The sequence below is a fragment of the Spinacia oleracea genome, chromosome 2, assembly GCF_020520425.1.
Source record: "Spinacia oleracea cultivar Varoflay chromosome 2, BTI_SOV_V1, whole genome shotgun sequence".
NCBI classification, from domain to species: domain Eukaryota; kingdom Viridiplantae; phylum Streptophyta; class Magnoliopsida; order Caryophyllales; family Amaranthaceae; genus Spinacia; species Spinacia oleracea.
Window position 1 is genome coordinate 33401449 of NC_079488.1, and position 7052 is coordinate 33408500.

A 7052-nucleotide genomic window follows, 5' to 3' on the forward strand; every position below is an offset into this window, starting at 1 on the left:
GCGGTTGCTGCAGTATTTTTATCATCTCCCTCTTTTGTGAGTCTTGCTTCTTACCTAGTTCTTTATTCCAATGATAGCAAAACGTTTTGATATGGCCAGGCTTGTTGCAGTCACTACATTAAAATGATACGTATGTAGGCGGAATAATTGTGACGGTGTCACAAAGGGTCGCAAGGCTTTTGGGGGCGTGAATACTTACTTTGCAAATTGCGGCAGTTTAGAGGGTCGCAATATATTACGACACACTAAAGCGTCGCTATTTACCAAAAACAGGCACGTGAAACCCACGTGTTAATATTTCGCCAAAAGATATCCCGCCTGCTCCCACACCCTGCTCCCACGATTTTCTCCCTCAAACAACCGACTCAACCCTCACTCTAAACAATCAACTGCTCTCTCTCTTCTCCCTCCTCTAGATTGATTTCACTCATCGGTCTTTCTAACCCTAGTTCCTGAATTCATTCCGTTTCTTGTTCTTGGCCTCAATTTTGTGTTGATTTTCGTTTATTTTTGTTAATTTTCTTAATTTTTTTGATTCAATTGATCTGAAAGTCTCGGACTTTTTGTTTTTTAGGTTTTAATTAGGCACAATGTCGCGTGTATCGCCGGCCAGCCACAGACCACCGCCGCCAACTAGCCATAGACTCACCACAACAATGGCCGGCACGGTTTCACCCAGCTACCCTGAATTTCTGAAACATCACCACAAAACTCCACGGAGACGCCGACTAGTACGAAGAGAAGTTCCGGAGACTCGCTACCTTACGCGTCGACGCTCATGGGGAAGAAGTTCAGACGTTCAACCTTAGGGGTATATACATTTCTTCCAAATTGAATTTTAATTTCTTATCCATGATTGATTATCTACGTGCTTTGAATCTTTAATTGCTTGTTAATTGATGAATTTCGTGTTTATAAATCATGATTTGGTGATACTGTATGTCTATATTAGCTTGACATTTCTTGTAATTTGATCCGGAGTACTTATGCAAGTGGTTTATGTTGAAGATAATGCTATGTCATACTTTGTGTGGATGAGTTTGAAATTGAGCTGTACAGATACTCGATGAAGTGCTAAATCTGACATAAAAGCATTGGCATATTGAGTTGTCTGAAATATTTACCTGTACAAATGAAAATAAGCTTATGCCACAGGCAACCCAATCAAACAGGATATGACCCATGTATAATGAAGCCTTCTTGCAAGATTATCTAACACTATTTTTACCAATTGCCTTTGAAAATAACCAATTGCAGAAATCAAACAGCTTCAGATTCCACTTAGAAAATTAGGTATTTGCTTGTTTATAGGAACTACTCTAGCACATTGCAAATTCTATTTGGCCTTCTCTGATTCTGACTAGTATAGCTGGAAGATGTAGCTCGAGAGTGTGCAATAACAGTAGCTCCAATAAATAAAAATACAAGGAGAAGATCAAAGATAAGATCTTGAAAAGCAAGTAAAAAACCATAAGATTGAGATCCAAAGGAAGGAGTGTTTTATTGGCTAGGTATAAGGCTAATTTTCTTTTTGTGTACTGTAAAAATCATAGTATTTGTGGCATTTTATAAGGTTAGTTTTGTTCTTTTGTGGAACACTTCTTTACATCCTTAAATTCCTAGGTCTATTAGTACTTTCCAGTCCTACGTCAGATTTCCTAGAGCTTATCTTGATTCCTGATTGAGTTTAGGTTTCATGTTACTTCATTTTACTACAACTTTTTTTGTTCTAAAATAATAATTTCTCAGTTTTCAACATTTAAATCGGCTAACCCTAGTTCTGAACGCAGTCTTCTGATGCCTTCAATTTTTCGGTGATTCAATCTATTTTCTTTATCAATTTCTCTCATCTTCAATTTCAATTTTCTGTATTTTCTTGTTGTAGTTTAAGTTGTTTTTTCATGTCATGCTTTCTTAGTCATTTTTAGTACTTCAATTAACATGGAGGTTGTGTCCCTTGCTTCTTTTAGGATTGGGTTATTGGATTGATATCCTTCTTTCGTGATTAAGGAAACTGAGTTGGGGAGGCAGGCTCAGTAATTAGCACAAAGGATTTCCAATCGACTACAGTCAAATTTGTTTAGGTAAAACCAATTTATAATAACTTAAGTTGATACTAGCTTAATTTAATATTATTAGTAGGTGATGGATTATTCATTGGATCAACAACCTGATTATATTGTTATCTAAAGTTGTGATTTATGATGCTTTAATGTCGTATAATTGAATGAGATTAGCCTAGAATTTTGAGTTATTTGATGTTTTATGCATTCCTTGTTGGATTAGGTATCATTTTGTATAAATTGAGGGTTTTTGCTATCAATTGCATAGTATTGGCTAAATGGGCGTAAATTTAAGAATTCTTGCACCCAAATACCCTGTTGGTCTCTGCAGACATTCGCAAGCCCCGTAGAGACATCATTTGCAAAGAGAGGCATCCACAAAAATATTCAAGGACAAAGAGGGGGTGTGTGTTTGTACTTTGTAGCATGAGTCCAGATGGGACTCTACCATTTCATCTTTTGTTGCATTACCTTATGATTTAGAGATTTGACTTGATTTGTAAACTACTTCAAAAAGAAAAGACTTATCTTTAATCTGCATGAGAGAAAATTTGTGCTTCTGTAGACAGTACGGGTAACTTTTCTGTTCTTTTCGTTAGCTAAATTTCCAATTATGTGCACTAAGCTTTGAAAATCGAGTAAAGTTTCTTGTTTTCTTCATAACTTTTGTGTGGCCTTGTGTTTAATGTATAAGCCAAGAAATACAGGGTCATGCACTCAAGCAGAAGCAACAGAACTATTAAGCTTCTGATATTTTGTTAAAATTTTGAAGCTTTATAGTATAATGAAGCTGCCGGAATATCTTATGTTGGTTATTTTTTAAGAATTAGTTTTTTAGGGCTAATTGCAGTATATTATTGATGGCAAGGAATAAAACATTGGAATTCATTGATCCTTGGATTGCTTCTGTTAGTATCTCACATTTGTTATTACTTAATGATGAATAATTGATACCAGATCCTAAAATGGCAGGGGAACTGTGAGCATTTAGTTCAATCTGACATCTTATTTTTATAGTCTCACCTGATGGAGATTACTGATTTTCTAATTGATTATTTTCTATATTGGTACTATTGAAAATCTGACATCTCGTCCTCTAGATAGCAGTAACACTATTTGATTATTATAATTTGTCCTTCAGCCTTGAGATTTATTCTCTCTTTAGTCTGGGTTGGCTCTGAATCACCCCTTCTGGCAGTAGCAACAGCTTTAATCTGAATTTTCCTGTCTATTAGACTGCTATGCTATAGAACTCTTTCAGCATAATTTCACCTTATACTTAAAATTTCACGTGACATATTGGAGTATAACTGCTCCATACATAGAGAGATTAGTTATTTTGCTTATGAATGGAGTATTTTTAATCTTCTAATTCTATTGTCAACCTCTTTCCTGTTCTTTCATGGAGTGACAGTGATGTTTTTTTTTTGGATATTACTTCAGATGTCATTGAAGATGCAACAAATGAGAAATGTTGTGTGCAGGTGCTACAGTATCTGATAGCTAAAGCAGATGCGGAAATTCATGATCTTGAAGACGAACTGGCTATGAAGTGGGCTGAATCAGATGAGCAGAAGGATCCCTAAGAAGTCTGTTGTGCCACTTTCCAGCAGAAGATAGATTTGTTGACTAAATCAGTTAACAACGTGAGAAATAGAAATATATTAAACGAGCATGACATCACCACAACAAAAATCCGAGCGCCAGCTGAGAGAATCTATGACATCATTAGTGCTTTAATTGAGCAGAACTTTTCAGCGCCTAATGAACAGGTTGGAGTATTTGTTGTCTTTTTTTCAAATTAAGTCCTTGTTATTTCTAATATGTCTTTCAATTTTTCATGTCCACAATTCTCTTACATTTTTTCGTTGAGTATGACAGTGTTCCACTAGTTGAAGTTTTTTATCAGTAAGATGGAAACATAATTTTTTTGGAAATAAGTCAATGACATGATTAAGCTAGTACAAATGCAATTAACTATTTCTGTGATGAAGCCAATAGAATGAAATAAATCTATGTTAGTGAATAACTATACTTATGAAGCCCAGAGATTGAAGCAAACATAGTCCGGTTGTGTGGATGACATCAGATGCGACTGTTTCCTAAAAACTCGGTCTATAACTCCCAATTTCCATAATTTTGTGACATAAAATCCTACAAACTATAACTTACATTGGTCATTACATTATAATAATGTTCCTCTTGAGCTGAGACAGATACCTTTAACATCTCACTTGGGTGTTTGTGCGGAAGTGTTGGGATGGTTGCTAGATAAGCCACCCTCCCTTATTTTTTTGCACTCTTCTGTTCCTTTAAGTATATAGTTGGTCTATTCCACATCAAGTCCGCAGGCTACAGCCATTTTGTCTCTTTGTCTCAGTCGGCCTGAAAGCACACTAACCAGTTTTTTCTTTGTAATGACAGGTGGAAGACATTTTTGATGAAATGAATTTGCTTGTGTATTCTGGCTCAGTAGACATCAGGATGGAGAAAGAAACAACTCCGGAATCATTTGCTGAGTCCAAGGAACTGTTGGAAGACATTGAAAAGCAGAAGGAGCTGTCGGAAGATATTGAAAAGCAGTACAAGGTGCTTTAACTTTCTCTATTTCAACAGAGTGTCTATCACATTGTGCATTTATACATGATCCTGATTCTTGACTGTATGTTGAAATGATTTCTAATTTCTACCCCTATATTCAACAGCTCCAAATTATTTTGATTAAATTCTGATATCTGCATGATTCATTGTTTTCTTTGGATGCAGCCTGCAGCCACTGTTTCTGAAGAATCTTGTTCAGACACTGCCAGATATGTAATAAAGGACTCCATTGAGGCTAGAGATATCGGCAAGACTGATGTTGAAGTGACTGGGAAAAGCAAAGATGATGCTTATATATATATATATATATATATATATATATATATATATATATATATATATATATATATATATATATATATATATATATATATATATATATATATATATATATATATATATGATGGAAATTGTGACGCTCTATCTATAGATAATTACTCGCCAACTATCCTTTTATCGCCTGTTTTCTCTCCTATGGAATGTATAACTCTCTTGATAATCATTTTCTTAAAACTACAGGCTCAGGATATTATTGATTTAGTCGCTCTGAATCAAGCAGCAAAGATCTTTATTCCAGGTATGGTTCCCCTCATTTTGTTTCAAAACATAATGGGGAATAACTAATAAGGTAGCCAAATCATTTTGTTAATACATGTCAGACATGCAGTTGTTGCTTGATGTTGTTTTGCTAGTTCACAGCTTCCTGATTTGTTTGATGACTTGTTTTAGATTGTTCTTTAGCTTTTGTCGAGGTTGTTAACAAACTATAGTTTCTGTTAGTTAATTTATGATGCTCCTTCTGTAACGCGTAAAGAAAACACAATGTTAAATGTCAATCCAAGACAGCAGCGACTCCGACTTACTCTCCTGATAAAACCTCATTCAAACTATGACCATGAGTGAGAGATAAGTCTGAAATCAACTACTATAAAAAGTTTTAGTTGCGCATAGAAATTGCTCATAGTATAAGCTTGTTTTCTGTTTGATTGACTTCTATAGTCGGTTTCGTTTTTGGTCTGTTCACTCATAGTACTCGTTTTTGGTCTGTTTTTGGTCTGTTCAAAGTGTTTTGGAGGATATTTGAGAAGCTTTTCACAGATTTCCGTTACTGTTTGAAAAATTTCGAGTACTATCACCTGGAGGCGAGCGCTAAGTCCAGATTTCAGCCAGTAGGAAGTGCCTTATTAAACAAAATAGTATATAGAGAAATGAAGGAAATAATGCCCTTGGTCCAAGTATGCATTCTATGTTAAGTCTAATAAATGCGGTTCAGTATTAATTAACAAGTTAATAATTCAGTGAGATCAAGTGAGCTGAATGCCTAGCTAGAGGCCGCTTCAGTTCAAGTGGAATTAATGATATTAAATCCACAGCTTACTCTTGACTGAACCCGTAGGGTCACACAAATAGTACGTAAACGGATCAAGTATTTAGTGGCATTAAATACTCCATCTATGAATATTCGGAACCGACGGATCTTGGTTTCAGTGGGAGCTAAGATCGTCACAGGCAAGAAATGAATACTCCGGAAACGATGATATTGCCGGAAACGGAAATATGGATCGTATCGGAAATATAAATATTATCCAAGTCGTAGATGTTGCCGGAAACGGAAACATGGTACGTATCGGAAAATATTATCGGAAATGGAAATATTGCCAGAATCGGAAATATTGCCGGAAACGGAAATATTGTCAGAATCGGAAATATTACCGGAATCGGAAAATAATTCCGGAAACGGAAATATTAAATATTTGTTCGAAACGGAAATTAATTCCGGAATCGGAAATATTAAATATTGTTCGTATCGGAAATGAATTCCGGAATCGGAAAATTTAATCGGAAGCGCATCGTACGAATAAGCATCGGACGAGGCCTGCCGGACGAGGCCCAGCACGAAGCCAGGCCATCGCCCAGCAAGCCAAGCGCGCCGCACAAACAGCCACGCCAGGCCCAGCGCAAGGCCAGGCCCAGCAGGCTGCGCAGCGCGCACAGCGCGCACAGCACGCGCAGCGCGCAGCGCGCGCGGGCGCTGCGTGGGCTGCTGCTCGCGCGCACGCATGGGGCCCATCGTGGCAGCCGTGCGTGTGTGTGCAAGTGTTTGTGTTCGTGCACGTTTCCTAAAACATGCAGAGTTCGGTTAATGATTAAATTCCTAATTCTATTTGATAAATTAATTAAATTAGAGTTCTTGTAGGATTCTAGGTTTAATTAATTTGTATCTGAATAGGATTTCGATTCCCTTTCCATACCCCTATAAATATGAGGCTAGGGCTCACAATTTATAACAAGTTTCAAAGTATTCAAAAGTGAGTTTTTTGAGAGAAAATTAAAACACACATCTTGCTCATAAAGTGCCGAAATTTTCTAGTACCTTAAGGGCGATTC

The 7052-nt window shown here is 36.6% G+C and overlaps 1 long non-coding RNA gene across 2 annotated transcripts; it reads left to right on the top strand.

Annotated features, from left to right (window-relative positions):
• Positions 1 to 1682: 1682 nt before the first annotated feature.
• Positions 1683 to 4942, top strand: LOC130466872 (uncharacterized). 2 transcript variants are annotated; one of them, XR_008927012.1, is made up of 4 exons: positions 1683 to 2084; positions 3507 to 3835; positions 4488 to 4652; positions 4830 to 4942. It is a non-coding gene; the product is annotated as an uncharacterized lncRNA (long non-coding RNA). The 2 variants fall into 2 exon arrangements; XR_008927013.1 differs by having other exon boundaries at positions 3548 to 3835.
• The last annotated feature ends 2110 nt before the right edge of the window (positions 4943 to 7052 follow it).